This window comes from Nelumbo nucifera, chromosome 5 (genome assembly GCF_055504915.1).
Source record: "Nelumbo nucifera cultivar China Antique chromosome 5, China Antique-T2T, whole genome shotgun sequence".
NCBI lineage: Eukaryota > Viridiplantae > Streptophyta > Magnoliopsida > Proteales > Nelumbonaceae > Nelumbo > Nelumbo nucifera.
In genome coordinates, this window is record NC_142653.1 from 4704166 (window position 1) to 4720763 (window position 16598).

At 49.9% G+C, this 16598-nt stretch overlaps 1 pseudogene; it reads left to right on the forward strand.

The window, feature by feature from the left end:
• The first annotated feature begins 3494 nt into the window (after positions 1-3494).
• LOC104590045 (WAT1-related protein At4g30420-like) lies at positions 3495-16334 on the forward strand (annotated as a pseudogene).
• The last annotated feature ends 264 nt before the right edge of the window (positions 16335-16598 follow it).

Genomic DNA, 16598 nt, shown 5'->3' on the forward strand with positions numbered 1-16598 from the left:
ACTTAACGGCTGATTAACAAACTGGTTAACGACAGGTACTGGATTGTCACATTTTGAAAGTTCAAATACTAGATTGTCACATTTTGAAAGTTTTGGTACTGAATTGTCACATTTTAAAGTTCGGGGACCAAATTGTCACTCAAGCCAAAGTACAGGCTACTGATTGGGAATTTTCCCTTATAATAAAAGTGTTCGAACAACCTTTCTAGCCTTACACTAGGAATATCTAAATACCTATGGCTATGTATTTTACTTCATGGGGAGACATTCCCAATGCAATGCGATAAAAGGTTGTTAGGGGTGGATTCAAGCCGAGTCGAGCCGAGCCGAATATTTGGCTATTCGAGTTCAACTCGGTCATAAATTACCAGGCTCGAGCTCGATTTGAACTAGTGACTTGAGCTCGATCTCGGCTCGATCCAAAAGCTCGGAAGTTTGAGCTCGGCTCGGCTCAAGCTCAGCTACCTCTAATTGCTGCTCTCCTTAGCAGTCGAGCTGCCAGGCCGAGGTGTTGAGCCGAGCTACCAAACTGAGGCCTCCCTCAGGCAAGGTGTTGAGCCGAGCTACCAGGTCGAGGTCTCCCTCAGCCAAGGTGTTGAGTCGAGCTGCCAGGCTGAGGTCTCCCTCAGTTGAGGTATTGAGTTGAGCTGCCAAGCTGAGGTTTCCCTCAGCTGATGAGGTGTCGAGTCAAGGTCTCCCTTAGTTGCCGAGCCGAGGTCTCCTTCAGTAGTGGGAACCGAGGTGACACCTTATGCATATGTACTTGACTAGGCTCGCGAGCCTTACGAGCCGAGCTATATTAAGCTTGAGCTTGGCTCGATAACAAACAAGCCCATATGTTAGGCTCGAATTCAGCTTGAAGCTCGGTTTAGATCGAACTTTTCACGAGTCGAGCTCGAACAACTCGTGAACAACTCAGCTTGTGGCCACCCCTAAAGGTTGTTTGAACGGGCTTTGCATTGACTGAAGCCGAATTCAATCCTGGGCCTAGTTCCATTGTCCCAACAATAAAAAAAGCCATAAAACTATATATACACACGACTAGACCTATTCATGGGCCGGCCCGGCCCGACCCCCGGACGGGCTTGAACAGGCTTTTTGGCTCGCAGGCTTAACCTCGGGCCAAAAAGCCTGGCCCGCATAAAATTTGAACCGGGCTCGGGCTTTGCCAAAATAGCCCGGCCCGGCCTGACCTGTAGTTAAACCTAAGTAAAAACCCTATGTAATGTCCATTTGAATAAATTTTTTGATTTGAGAAGGTTGTTGATTCACTTGTAGGCCCATTGTTCATTTAAATAGGGGAAAAAACATCTGAATTTAAATAGATAATGTCTATTTGAATAGGGAAAATTTTGAATTTCTTTTATTAGGTCGGGCTCGGGCTTCGGGCTTTTTATCAGGGCTGGGCTCGGGCCTAACATTTTTCTGTTAATAAAGAGTCAAAGCCCAACCCGAGCCCGGCCCGGCCCGGCCCATGAACAGGTCTACACACGACACACGGGTGAGATTAGTAAGGGCTCATTGTCCCCACATCCTTATCCACTGTACATTACGGTTACACATTGAAAATATCTTCCTTTTTATTCACAAGGAGAATTTCCAATATTTGGCGATGGTGTTTTGTGGGTGGAGATGTAGGCTGCGTTTGGAATTGGTGTAAATCAAGAATAGTGTAAAAGTTTACACCGGTTTGATTTTATCCGCATTTGGAAGGAGAGTGTAATCATGATTGACGTAAAACTCCACTCCGGTTTAGTTTTGTGTACGTTTGGATGGGGTGGAGTTTTATGTAAAACCTATAAAATAAAACTTTACACTTCTCACCCATCGTGTTTTTCAAAAAACAACGGTCACTTTCATGGTTCAATATAAAATTTACACCAATGACGTTTTAGAGTGATTCCAAACGCAGCTGTAGTAACAATTTATGGGTAGCAGATCCGCAGTGAGACTAGCAATGCAACATTGGGGGGTGTTTGAAAACATGACTTGTCTTGTTTTTTTAATGAGAACAACAGTTATATCAACAAAAATCATAATTCAAAACGGCAACCTCTTTTGTACTATGTTTAATAAAAATGCATTGATATCGGTACATAATTAAGGGTTCATTTGATTGATAGTTGGAATCGGAATCGAAATCGGAAAGGTCCATTCCCATAGTCTATTTGGTTCAGATAGGAATGGGAGTGTGAATTAAAATTAGCAAGAATGAGATTTCATTCCCAAGGGAGGGGCAGGGAATGACCATTCCCTCAAATGGGGGAATGCCATTCTAGCAGGGTGCCTCACACAGGGTGCCTCATTTCCTGCCCCTCCCTTGGGAATGAAATCAAGGAATGAGTCCCAAGGTGTAGGGGTGGCAATTTTTCACCCAACCCACTGAACCCACCCATTTACTTGGCAGGTTGTGTGATCAACTCGTCACCCAACCCGCCCATTTAAATGAGTTGGGTTGTGGATAGCTGTTGGGTTAACCATTACAAACATTAGTATTAATTCTTTAGCCTTTTTTTTATTTTCTTCATTTGAATTAAATAATTTATAATTAATGCATTAATTTTCTATTAATTATTGACTAAATTTAGTTTTGTCTTGAATCAACACACTTCACCCAACATAAATCCAAATCAATTTGACCCAAGTCCGGATCAATTCAACGCGGTCTAACCCAATCCAACATATACTAATATGGGACGACCCGAATCTGAAATAGACCTCGGACGGGATGGCTTGGTATTGCTTGCTTGGTTCATATCCGTACAACCCGACCCGGTCTGATTTGCTTCTTTTGACCCGCTTTGGGCTAATCGGTTTGGCCCCAAACCCGTGCACAAACCTGATATGAGCCGACCCAAGTCAATCCACCATTGGCTGAATCGGGCCGGTCTGGTCCGACCGGATTGATCGGGCTGGTCGGGGTCTGGCCCGACCGAACTGAAACCGGTACCGATCCGATCGGGTTTTGTCCAACCGGACTGAACTGGTTTGGGCGGGTCTAGTCTGACCAGGATGATCCGGATCTAAATGGTTCAACCACTCTTGAACTTGATGTGATTACCTCGAAGACAATCCAATTAATAGTTCAAGTTGGTCTGACTGATTTGAACCTATGTGGTTCGTCAAATCCGAAACCCAAACATAGTTAAATGGCTTTGCTGCTTGCATAAAAATTACATGCATGTAATGTAATTTGAACCTTCACCACTTGTGTAAATAGCAACTACTATTACCACTAAGCTACAACTAACTTATTTGTTAAAAATGAGTTAGTTTTTTGTTTTAAGTATATAAATATAAGATTAATGGGTTTGGGCGGGTTGGATTGCTTTAAAGTGGGTTTGGGTTGAACCCAACCCATTTAATTTTATATAAGTGGGTCATTAACGGGTTGGCGGGTTAAATGGGTTGGATTGAAACTCAACCCAACCCGCCCAATTGCCACCTATACCAAGGTGTTTGTGGTTTACAAATTGACTGTTGCTACTCTAGTCATGGGACCTGTTGCTTGTTTTGCTAGGAGGTACAGCACTACAGCAGCATCACATCTCTCTCTCTCTCATATTTGTAGTAGGAATTCAACCAAGGCTCATGTTCACAGGAGAAGTTCACGTAGGCAGGCATTAGGAGTAAAGAACTTGTGCATGATTTGTCTACTGTCATTTCTCAGGTAACAGACAACACTCTGGTTTTATATGTAACAAAGCTCATTTTTGTGCTTTAATTCTTCTGTGGCAATTAATTTATCCTTTCTTCTTCATTTCATGGTCAGCAGGTCAAGCATTTACAGTTCATGTTAATTAATAAGTGCTTAAAATTGCTGGGTTCTTTGCAGGATAACCATCACTGTGAATTTATATTTTGAGGGCATTCATGTTTCATCTTCTTCCATTGTAGCTGCAATGAGCAACCTAACCCCTACGATTACATTTATAATTACAGTCTCCATTGGGTAAGCCTTTGTGCTTCATACACTATCATTTGAGTTATGAACTAGTCTGCAACTTAATTGTTTTATCCTTTGCTTTTTGATCTAGAGATTATTTTGATTACTAATCTAAATTTCTCGATTCATCAATGAAACACAACCTATGCAATTCACATAGTTAAAGATTAGTAAGTGGGTTTGCTCATTCAAAAAAATTCTAGGTCATACATACACAACCACAAGCTAGGGAAATAAAGCTAGTTCAAGCCATAAGAACCAACCTTAGTAAAGATAATATCTCCTATAATGTAAAATCACCCTGTTCTACGGTACCACGGTATGCTTGGTTTACCAAAATTGGTTTGAACATTCTAATGGAGGATCCTCTATCTGGTGGATGGTTGCTGGAATTGGCGAAATCATCTCTTAATGTTCCTGAAATATGATAGTTTGTCTTTAAAAAACTCTATGAAACAATTTAACAAAAAAAAAAAACTCTATGAAACAATTTAACAAAAAAAAAAAACTCTATAAAACAATTAGAAAACCATTTTACTATACTTGGATGAATCTGAACCTGTCCACTTATAATTGATTCTATACATGCAAATACAAACCATTCAAACTCACTTAACTAGCTCTATATAATCGACCCAAATTGGCTACAAACTGGCTTGATCATCCAGTCCAGTTTTTAAAAATTAAGGCTCTGTTCTGATCGCGAGAGCCTCTGAGGTCCACCGACCATACCACCAAGAGCCTGTGGTTCCATGGGTTTGATTCCATGCATCCGTTTTCAGAAGGACGCTGAGTAACCATCTTGACTACTGGGTCATCAGCTTCATCAAGAGTCAATCAGCTCAAAATTTCATAGAGAAATGAAAGCCAAAGCACCAAATTACAGGACTTGAACCTATTAAATCTACAATATATGAATCAAATCCCAGGAAACTAACACCATATATTTCTTTTGTTTTCATCAGATGGGAGAAAATAGACATTGGAAGCAAGAAAAGCATGGCCAAAGTTCTTGGAACCACTTGTTATGTTCGTGGAGCCATTTTCATCTTAGTTCTAAGGGGCCCCAAAATTCCAAACTTGAATTTTCATACACAAAATTCTATGTTTTTATTGGGTTGTCTCCTCCTCCTTGCAAGCGATTGTTGCCAGTCATTATGGATGATTTTGCAGGTATCCACCCATTTGAAGTTGCTTGATGTTCAACTCTTAAGATTGTCAATGTTCTTATCCATCTTGTATACTGGCAAATAGGTCCCTGTGTCCAAGTTATGTCCTGAAAACCCCTCTTTGTCTGCTTTGATGTGTTTCATGGCAACCTTACAATCAGCTGCTCTGGCATTATTTCTAGAACCAGACCCAACATCTTGGATCATTAAATCAAGTTTTGAACTTCAGTGCGTCATATACATAGAATGGTGTTTATATTATGTTCTATTTTAGAGGTTGAAGTAGTTATTGATGAAGAGAAATTTGGCCCGGCCTCGCGATCGCCCGACATGTGGCAAAGGCAAGCAGCTCGGGACAGTAGAGCACCCAAAGCGAACATCGGAAGCAAGTCCAAACTCACTACCGAGCCCGAACTCCAGACCGCTGTACTTAGTCCGAGCTCCTTGTTAAGAGCGAGCTCCCTGTCAAAAGTCCGAGCTCCCCAAAAACCAGAGCTCCCTAAGTCCGAGCTCGGTACCAGGAGCCCGAGTTCCATAAGAACCCGAGCTCCCTACTAGGAGCCCGAGCTCCCTGATTAAGAGCGAGCTCCCTGTCAAAGGTCTGAGCTCCCCAAGTCCGAGCTCGGTACTAGGAGCCCGAGCTCCCTAAAACCCGAGCTCGCTACTAGGAGCCTGAGCTCCCTGTTAAGAGTGAGCTCCCTACTGAGAACCCGAGCTCCCTGCAAGGAGCACGAACTATACTGGGCCCCAAGCCTCACAGAGCTGACCCGAGCTGACCCGTGACAGCTCGGAACACTCCAAACCGAACTTGAGGCACCTCGCTCGCCACTCCCACACTTCACTTCCAAAGCACCAGGCCAGCCAAACGTACCCGACACCAAGGACGTCTTTATCCAAGGGCGACGTACCTGACTGATTTCGGATCTGACGCCTGACAGCCGCATTTCAAACGGCTTCCTGCCACCGCCACCTGCAACCGTTGTCACTAGCCGCAGAGACGGCTCCGACAAAAGGAACAGTGGCAGTTCTGTCCGACCAGAGGAAATGACATCCGAACTGGCAGGAGTTTAGAAGTAATCATGCCCAACCTGACGGAGGCCTGGAAGTGAGTGCGCGAGGTGGTTATAAAAGGCTTCTACCCCCCAGGGACGAGGTATGCTAACTTCCGCGCTATCTGGTTATTCTTGCCTTTGAAGGATTCTAACTTGAGCTTCGGAGCCCTTACGCCGGGTTTTCCCCAGAGCTTCTCTTCTCCTCCCGTTTCAGGTCCCTGTTACCCATTTCAGAGGCAAGGTCATCAACAGCTAAGATCGGCCAGATCGCGCATCATCAATTGGCGCCGTCTGTGGGAACGCTTCAAAAAGCCTCCCTCCAAAATTTTCATACCCTTTCCTTCTTCTCTAAAGAACTCATAACTTATGGCCTCATCCAGCAACGCCGGACGCGGCATAGAGACAAACACCACCGGGGAACAGCCCCAAGTCCCCGTAGTGTGTGTGGAGCAGTTCACCATCCCCCTCACGGTGGACGGAATCCCCAACCTGACTACGCCACAAACAGTGGCACCTATAAGCTTGCCCTTCGCAAACGTCTCCTTCCCTCCTCCCATCGAGACTACCTTCTCCGAACCGACCGTCGTCCCCCTGGCAGCTAGCCAGAATCGGTTGGACGACTTAATGCAATGCATGCGGGCAATGCAAGCCCAGATGCAGCAGTTCCAGCAACACCAGCTTCACCAACACCAAGTGTTGCACAACCTCTCCCAATACCACTATCAGCAGCAGTTTCCCCAACTGACACCGAACCAACCACCGCTTCCACCTCGCCACCCCGCCCCGAAGCTAGTAAAGGCCTCTCCACAAGACGGGCGCCTTCACCAAGGAAAGGCCTCCAGGCCCCAGAATCCCCCAAACAGCCAGGCCTCGTCCCCAGGCCGGAGAGAAAGAAAAGTCATCCCCGCCTCGCGGCTCGCAGGCGGATCAGGAACCTCGCCCGCGAGGTCAGCACCTCGGGTCTCAAAACCGGAGTCTCCACTGGTGGGAAACCGATTCGGCACACTGACGGCAGCGGACTACCAGAACTCCGAGCCCATCGAGCTTGGCAACACGGAGGCCAGCAGCGCCAGCACGAGGCCCACTCAGCAGCGGAGACGCCGTCGAAGTCGACGAACCGCCACCCGCGTCTTATCCAAGCTCAGAGGCAAAGGCGAGGCAAGCTCGGACGAGGTAGGAATCGCCCCGATTCTCTCAGTTCCTTCCCCCCTCGCCTCAGAACTCCTGGCAGTCCCCTTGCCTAAAGATTTCAAGCTCCCGCCCCTAGACAAGTACGACGGATCCTTCGACCCCAACGACCACGTGGACGCTTTCCAGTCCCAAATGCACCTCGCCAGGGCCAGCGAATCATGCATGTGCGTGGCCTTCACCACCACCCTCAAGGGGGTAGCCCGCACTTGGTACAGGAACCTGGCCCCCGGGTCGATAAAGTGTTGGGCTCAATTCATTCAGGTCTTCACTGCACACTTTGTTACCAGTAAACGGTGCCCCAGAGCAGAGGAGAGCATCTTCGGAGTAGTCCAAAGGGAAGGAGAACCCATACGGGGCTACATCAAACGATTCAACGAGGCATGCTTACAGATACCTCGGTTAGACCCCGCGGTACAGCTTGCCGCAGCAAAAAGAGGGGTGACGCACAAGGAATTCAAGTGGCACATGGTAGCTAACCAGCCTGCAACCGTGGCCGAGTTCCTCAAGCTCGCGGACAAGTTCATGAGGACGGAGGAAGAAATCAACCAAAGAACCGAGGGTGGAAACGAGAAAAGAAAGAGGGACGGCGAGCCCTCTAGCTCGGCCGACCGAAAAAACCCGGCCCGGGACCCGAAACCGAACCAGTCATTCCGAGCTCCCCTCCCAGCACGGACGGATTACACGCCACTGAACACGAGGCGGACCGAGATCCTAATGACGATCAAGGACGCCCCCTTCGTGAAGTGGCCACTTCGCCTAAAGGGAAATCCGAACGAAAGAAACAAGAATTTGTATTGTAGTTTCCATAGGGACCACGGTCACAGTATCGAGCTATGTAATAACCTCCGAGACGAGATAGAGGGGCTCATCCGTCGCGGATACTTAAAAAACTTTGTACAGCACAACAATAATAGCAATAAAGCGGACCAGCCGGGCGAACACTTCAAAGACGCCCCGGAGACTAGCAGCAGGCCTACCGAACCAATGCAGCGACAGCCTCCGGCAGAAAGGCCAGTTCGGGGAACCATCCATGTAATTGTGGGAGGTTCAGTGGTGGCGGGGTGCACATCAGCGGCAGCTCGGACCTCAGTCCGCGAAGCGGTCCTCGAGGAGCGGAACCCCCCGAAGAGGCTGAAGACCGAGGAGCCGATCCTCTTCACAGAAGACGACGCGTGGGGAGTTCGCTACCCTCACGACGACGCACTCGTCATTAAACTCAGGATCAGCGACTTTGAAGTTAGGCGCGTGCTCGTAGACTCAGGCAGCTCGGCGAACATCCTATTCAAGTCGGCATTTGATCGGCTGCAGCTGCCAAGGAGCGACCTAAAACCTGCAAGCACTCCCCTGGTGGGCTTCAGCGGGGAGGAAGTCAAGCCCCTTGGAAAAATAACGGTGCCTGTGGAAGTCGGCACGTGGCCTTGTGCGGTCAGACTCAACCACGATTTTCTGGTAGTCGCGACCCCCTCCCCATACAACGCCATAATAGGACGACCAATCACGCATATCCTGCGGGCGGTGGTCTCTACCTATTATTTGGCGATGAAGTTCCCTATGGACTTCGGTGTGGGGGTAGTGCGGGGCGACCAGCTCGAATCCCGCAAATGCTACGTCGCCGCCCTAAAGGGCAAGTCCAAGCCGGCTGGCGACCTCGACCTGGAGCGGCCTACGGAGCAAGGCGAAGAACGAGCCTCGTTGACGGAAGAGACAGTCGCGATCCCGACCTCACCGAAGGACCCATCTCGCGCACTCCAGATTGGTGCTTCTGTCAAGGAACCCCAACGGACCGAACTGGTAAGTTTTTTACTCCAAAACTTAGATATTTTTGCATGGTCCGCGGCCGAAATGCCCGGCATTGACCCTAATCTTATAACTTACAAACTTAACACTGACCCTTTAGTCAGACCCGTTAGACAGAAGAAACGGAACTTAGCCCCGGAGCGCTGGAAAGCAGTCGACGAGGAAGTCGAAAAGCTCCTCGCGGCAGACTTCATAAGGGAAGTCCATTACCCGAGCTGGGTGGCCAACCCTGTGCTGGTGAAAAAGGCGAACGGCAAGTGGCGCATGTGCATCGACTACACCGACCTGAACCGAGCTTGCCCGAAAGACTGCTTTCCCTTCCTAGGATCGACCGTCTAGTGGACGCGACCTCGGGACACGAATTGCTAAGTTTCCTGGATGCCTACTCAGGCTACAACCAAATCCGGATGGACCAGTCCGACGAGGAAAAAACCAGCTTCATAACCGAATTCGGTATATACTGTTACAAGGTCATGCCCTTCGGGTTAAAAAACGCCGGGGCGACCTTCCAAAGACTTGTAAATAAGCTGTTCCGGCCCCTGATCGGCACAAAGATAGAGTGCTATGTAGACGACATGGTCGTCCAAACACAGTTTTCGCAAGAATTAATACAAGACTTAGATTCTGTCTTCCAAATCCCGCGTCAGTATAACATGAAATTAAACCCCAACAAATGTGTCTTTGGCGTCACCTCGGGCAAGTTCCTGGGCTACGTTGTCAATCGACGTGGCATCGAGGCCAACCCAGACAAAATACAAGCCATCCTAGATATGAAACCACCTCGGAAAATAAAAGAAGTCCAAAGGCTAAACGACCGCATAGCCGCCCTAAGCCGCTTCATGTCCAAATCGGCAGACCGCTGCCTACCCTTCTTCAAAGCGATCAAAGGCAAAGGGTTCGAATGGACCCAAGACTGTCAGCTCGCGTTTGACGAGCTAAAAGGCTACCTCACCAAAGTACCAACCTTAGCTCGGCCCGAGGAAGGCGAAGTCTTAGAGCTATACCTCTCAGCCAGTGACGAGGTAGTCAGTTCGGTACTAGTAAAGGAGGCAGACCGGGTCCAGCGACCCATATATTATGTTAGTAAAATCTTGCAGGGAGCAGAAACAAGGTACCCGTAGATAGAAAAGCTAGCGTATGCCCTGGTGATAGCAGCACGGAAACTCCGCCCGTACTTCCAGGCCCACACCATCATCGTCCTGACCGACAAACCTCTGAGGCAAGTCTTACTCAAACCCGAGGTTTCCGGCCGGCTGACGAAGTGGTCCATCGAGCTCAGCGAGTACGATCTCCAGTACAAGCCAAGAACTGCCATCAAGGCCCAAACCTTGGCAGATTTTATCGCGGAGTGCACATTCAACCCCGGAGCCCCTGAACTGGTCGAGCCCGAGGTCCCCAGTTCGGGCGAACTCGGAGCTCTCAAGCCAAACGAGTCCGAGCCCCGTGAAGTAGCAGCCAACGTGGCTTCCCTCCTGGTTAGACCAAGCGCAAACTGGGATGAGGAGCCCTGGATCCTTCACGTGGATGGCTCCTCGAACCAACAAGGCAGCGGGGCTGGAATAGTGCTACGCGGCCCGGGCGGAACAAAACTGGAATACGCACTACGCTTCGAGTTCGCGGCATCCAACAACGAGGCAGAGTACGAGGCACTGATAGCCGGGCTAAACCTAGCGCGCAAGGTCGGGGCAAAGCACGTGGTTATCTGCAGTGATTCCCAGCTCGTGGTCAACCAAATTACAGGTGAGTACGAAGCACGCGAACTCACTATGATTGCGTACTTGGCAAAAGTAAAGGAAGCTTTGCTCAACTTCCAATCACACTTCATCAAGCAAATCCCGAGGTCAGAGAACGCTGAGGCCGACGCCCTGTCCCGATTGGCTAGCACGAGCCACAACGCCAGGAGAACCGTGTACGTAGAGGACTTGCCTCGGCCCAGCATTCTCGGTGGGGCAAAATAGGTCACTCCCGTCACCGAAGCATAGCCGAGCTGGATCGACCCACTCGCAAGCTTCTTGTTAGACGGAACCCTCCCCACGAACCGCAACACAGCCAAGAGGGTGCAGCACCAGGCAGCCAAATACGTCATGATAGACGAACGGTTGTACTGACGATCCTACACGCTCCCCTATCTGCTTGCGCCCAGCCGAAGCCGAGCTGGTACTCCGCGACATCCATGAAGGCTTGTGCGGCGGACACCTGTGGGGGTAAATGATTTCACAAAGTGGATAGAAGCCGAACCCCTGGCAATAGTTACGACCCGAAACATACAAAACTTCTTTTGGAAGAACATCGTATGTCGCTTCAGGCTACCTCGGGTACTGATCTCCGACAATGGCAAACAGTTCGAAGACATCAAGTTCCAAGAATGGTGCCGAAGTATGGGAATTAGTCAGAACTTCACATCGGTCGCACACCCACAGGCAAATGGCCAAACAGAAGTAATGAATAGAGCCATCCTCCGCGGACTAAAAGCGCGATTGGACCGAGCCAAAGGTTTGTGGGCAGGCGAACTACCAAGTGTTTTATGGGCACACCGAACCACGGAAAAGACCGCCACGGGTGAGACCCCCTTTAACCTCACCTATGGCACCGAAGCAGTGATCCCGGTGGAAATCGAAGTGCCTACGTTACGACTAGAAGCGTACGACAAACGGACAAACGAGGGCGAGTTGCGCACCAACCTCGACCTACTGGACGAAGTGAGAGACCTCGCGCATATCCGAACTGCGGCTTACCAACAAAAGGTAGCTCGGTACTACAACGCACGAGTAAAAAAGAGGGACTTCCGCGTCGGCGACCTGGTTCTCCGTAAGGTCATGGTGCCCGAACCCGGCGCAGGGAAACTTGGGCCAAACTAGGAAGGACCCTACAGAGTAATGAAAACACTCGGGGGTGGAGCGTACGAGCTCGGAACCCTAGAAGGTAAACAAGTACCCCGAGCATGGAACGTTGTCAACTTGAGAAGGTACTATCTGTAGGCCACCAAGGCAAGTACGCCGAAGTCATTTCATAAAACAAATTGAGGGACCGAAATGGTCAGTTCGGCAAAAAACATAGCTCGAAGACACTAGTACATGAACAAAAAGACTTTCATTTCAAAACAGATATGTACATTTCTTTTCATTTCATTTCATTTCACAAGCCCGGGGCTACTTCATCGTTATCAGAAGCCTCTCCGGCAACGCCCGAAGGACCTGCCTCCCCCTCGGAGTCTGGTTCGGCATCCGCGGCACTTGCCATCTCTGGAGTGATGCGCGAAGTGGATATGGCGCTGGTATCAAGATCGGGGTACGTATTCCAGATCATCCACCGACTTAGCTTGAAACCCCTCCTGTAGGAGTCTACCATCAGGTCATCGAAATCCGGCGAAGCGATGTAATCGCTGATAGCCTTCTTCCTCGCGTCTTCGATGCCTTGAGAGAAGATCTGAGTCCTCTCCTTGATATCCTCCTGAAGATATTCGACCTGGTGCTCCAGGTCCAGCTTCATTTCCGCCATACGCTGCACCACCACCCCCATGGCCTCGGCGTCCCTCTGAGACCTCGCCTGCCTAGATCGCGCACGGCGAGCAGCAGCATCAACAGCACGAGCATTCTCCTCGGCAGTCCGAGCGGCCTCCTCGGCAGCTCGCGCCTGCCGCGAGCATTTCTCCACCTGGTTCGCCAAGGCATGAATGGAGGAGTTCACCTATCAAAGGAAAACGAGGTCAGAAAAACGAATGAAAAAATAGAAGCCAAGCTCTGAAGAAGGGATCACTTACCACCATGGCATGAGTAACGGCACGGCAGGCCACTTGGTGCAGAGGAAGTTCAGTCCACGCCGCAACTTCCTCAGGAAACATCGCCTCCTTACTCCGTTGAAGAGCATGCACAGGCGACAGCACGCTCCTGAAGTCCCCCGGGGCCTCCGAGCCCGACGGCCCAGCTCGCATATGAGCGGACTCGGAATAGGCGGGAGCCCCCGTATGTGTGGTTTCTGCATAAGGAGCCCCCGTGTGTGTGGTTTCAGCATAAGGAGCCCCCGCCAGCCCCTGCATAGGAGGAACCATCTCGGGCTCCTCTGCCGGACAGTCCGGCACCTCAGGCTCCGCAGCTCGGGATGGCTCGGCGCGAGCTCGCTTGGCCACCCGCTTTCTCCTCTTCATCCCCTCGAACAAGTGCGCACCTCGTGACCCTCGAGAATCCATTGTACCTGCGAAAAGGAGTTCGGCATCAGTAAGCCGTAAGCGAAGAACAAGACAAGATCACTAGGGAAAGAACCTACCCGAACTCAGGCCCGCAGCAATAAGCTTGGCCTTCATCAGATACCATTGGCAATCCAGCCTAAGCTGCGCCCATTGCCGGAGGCCCTCCGCCGTCTCCTCATCAAGTGTGATGCCGGAATCAGGAGCGGCCACTCCCCAGCCGGTCTGAAACGGCCACCCCATCACACTTCGCACCCCGAAATAGTCCCGCTTCCACGCCGGTACCTTATTGGGGAGTCCGTGTAAGAGCTTGAAGCCCGGGCGAGGGGACAGGTAGTATGCCCGCCTACGCCCAGGAAGGGGACCCACTTGCTTTTTCAACATTAAGATAGAAGAAAAAATCTCTAGGTCTAGAGGGAAGTTCTCGTCGCAAAATAAAGAGATCGTTCCCACTAAGTTCCTAATAGAGTTCGGGTGTAGTTGGGCAACCGTCACACCGAAGTGGTTTAGGACCTCGACAAGAAGAGGGTGGAAGGGCAGTCGTAGCCCCGTGGCGAGCTGTTCCCGGAAAATCACCATCTCATCAGGACCATGTTCCCAAGGAAAGCTCCCCGTAGGGATAAAATAACCGTACTCACTGGGCAAATTATAGTAGTCTACGAGGGTTTGAAGTTCCTCAAGCATCATGGTCGAAGGGCCGAACTGATCTACAACCCGGCCACGGCGGGAGGTGGATGCCGACCTACCCGAAGCACCTCGGGTGGTAGGCCCAACCCCTCCCTCAGGACCTACATCGGGCTCACTTGAACTACCATGGGACGCAAACTGGTTCGTGGAACCCACATCAGACCCGCTTGAAAAGTCGGAACCCTCCAAACCAGACATCGCGAAACGGAACGGGATTCCAAAAAAGTACTCACCCGGGAAGAAGACAAGCAGACCGCGAGAACTCGAACAAGCAAGACCTGGGACGCGAACTGAAAAGCCTGGACGCGAGCTGAAACTTAAGGCGCGAGCTCAAGATATACGACAATAGCAAGGACGGGCCCCCCCCTATGCACTATTTATATCCTCAGCGTACGGAAAGCGACGGCCCAGATCAAAGCCAATCCAACGGCCCACAACCGCGCTAGGACGCACGTCTTCCAAAACCAATCGGCGCACGTCTTTTAGAGACTGACGGAACGTCGCGCACGTCTTGTCAGAGGACAGGTGTCGGCACGCGTCTTCCCGAAACTAACGGAGCAACGGCGCACGTCCCCTCGCAATAAAAGCGTCTGCAGCGTAACTCCCGAATAACTGACGCCACGACTTCCGAACGCGCGCCCCTTTTTGAAAATCAAATTGGAGCGAGCGCGCTCAGTATGGACCAAAACCCTCCCACTACCTTGCAAACTCCCTGTGCCAAGACGGAACCGTTGTCACAGGGAGTGGGGGGCAATTGATGAAGGGAAATTTGGCCCGGCCTCGCGATCGCCCGACACGTGGCAAAGGCAAGCAGCTCGGGACAGTAGAGCACCCAAAGCGAACATCGGAAGCAAGTCCAAACTCACTACCGAGCCCGAACTCCAGACCGCTGTACTTAGTCCGAGCTCCTTGTTAAGAGCGAGCTCCCTGTCAAAAGTCCGAGCTCCCCAAAAACCAGAGCTCCCTAAGTTCGAGCTCGGTACCAGGAGCCCGAGCTCCCTAAGAACCCGAGCTCCCTAAATCCGAGCTCCCTACTAGGAGCCCGAGCTCCCTGATTAAGAGCGAGCTCCTTGTCAAAGGTCCGAGCTCCCCAAGTCCGAGCTCGGTACTAGGAGCCCGAGCTCCCTAAAACCCGAGCTCGCTACTAGGAGCCTGAGCTCCCTGTTAAGAGCGAGCTCCCTACTGAGAACCCGAGCTCCCTGCAAGGAGCACGAACTATACTGGGCCCCAAGCCTCACAGAGCTGACCCGAGCTGACCCGTGACAGCTTGGAACACTCCAAACCGAACTCGAGGCACCTCGCTCGCCACTCCCACACTTCACTTCCAAAGCACCAGGCCAGCCAAACGTACCCGACACCAAGGACGTCTTTATCCAAGGGCGACGTACCTGACTGATTTGGGATCTGACGCCTGACAGCCGCATTTCAAACGGCTTCCTGCCACCGCCACCTGCAACCGTCGTCACTAGCCGCAGAGACGGCTCCGACAAAAGGAACAGTGGCGGTTCTGTCCGACCAGAGGAAATGACATCCGAACTGGCAGGAGTTTAGAAGTAATCATGCCCGACCTGACGGAGGCCTGGAAGTGAGTGCGCGAGGTGGTTATAAAAGGCTTCTACCCCCCAGGGACGAGGTATGCTAACTTCCGCGCTATCTGGTTATTCTTGCCTTTGAAGGATTCTAACTTGAGCTTCGGAGCCCTTACGCCGGGTTTTCCCCGGAGCTTCTCTTCTCCTCCCGTTTCAGGTCCCTGTTACCCATTTCAGAGGCAAGGTCATCAACAGCTAAGATCGGCCAGATCGCGCATCATCAGTTATCATAATATCTCCAGTTTTAATGGTAGACAATGGGAAAAATACAGTGGGATCTGGATTATCATTTTTTCTCCTATTTTGGTGCATCTCAAAACGAGGACCGCTATTTGTGGCAATCTTCACCCCCCTCCATCCACTGTGATTATCACCATTTTGGCCTTTTTATTTCTTCATGAGGATCTTTTTTATTGGCAGGTATTATCTTAAATCCCAATGCTCCATATGATTTAGCTGTTCTGTGTTTGTCTTCCTTTTTTTTTTTTTGGAAATTGGTAATATTACTCTGATGTACTATTTTATATATTTAATCAGTTTGGCATGTGCTGTAGTTGTTATTAGTGGTTTATATGCTGTACTAGGGGGCAAAGCTAAGCCAGAGATTTAACAGATATGAAAGCAGATGAAAGATCAAGGAATGAATCCACCGTGAGCTGCAAAATTGATCTGCAGGAACCTCTTTTATCTGGCAAATCTCTTGGTGTTGGTGAGGGATGAAGTATTGAAAGCTCAGTCATGATGTAAAAGTATAAATGTTCTATTTTGAAACACCAATTTCATGAGGGAGTATTTTTCACCTTATACTCATTGCAGATTCCACTGAATCCATCTTTTACTTTGTAATTCATTAAAGTAATAGAAGAAACCACATTAGATATTATTTTCTAAAATGTTTTTCTTTCGGCTATGTTTGGTTTGAAGGAAAAGGTAAGGAAAGGAAGGGAAAGACAGGGGAGCCTATACAAGATTTGTAAAGGTTTC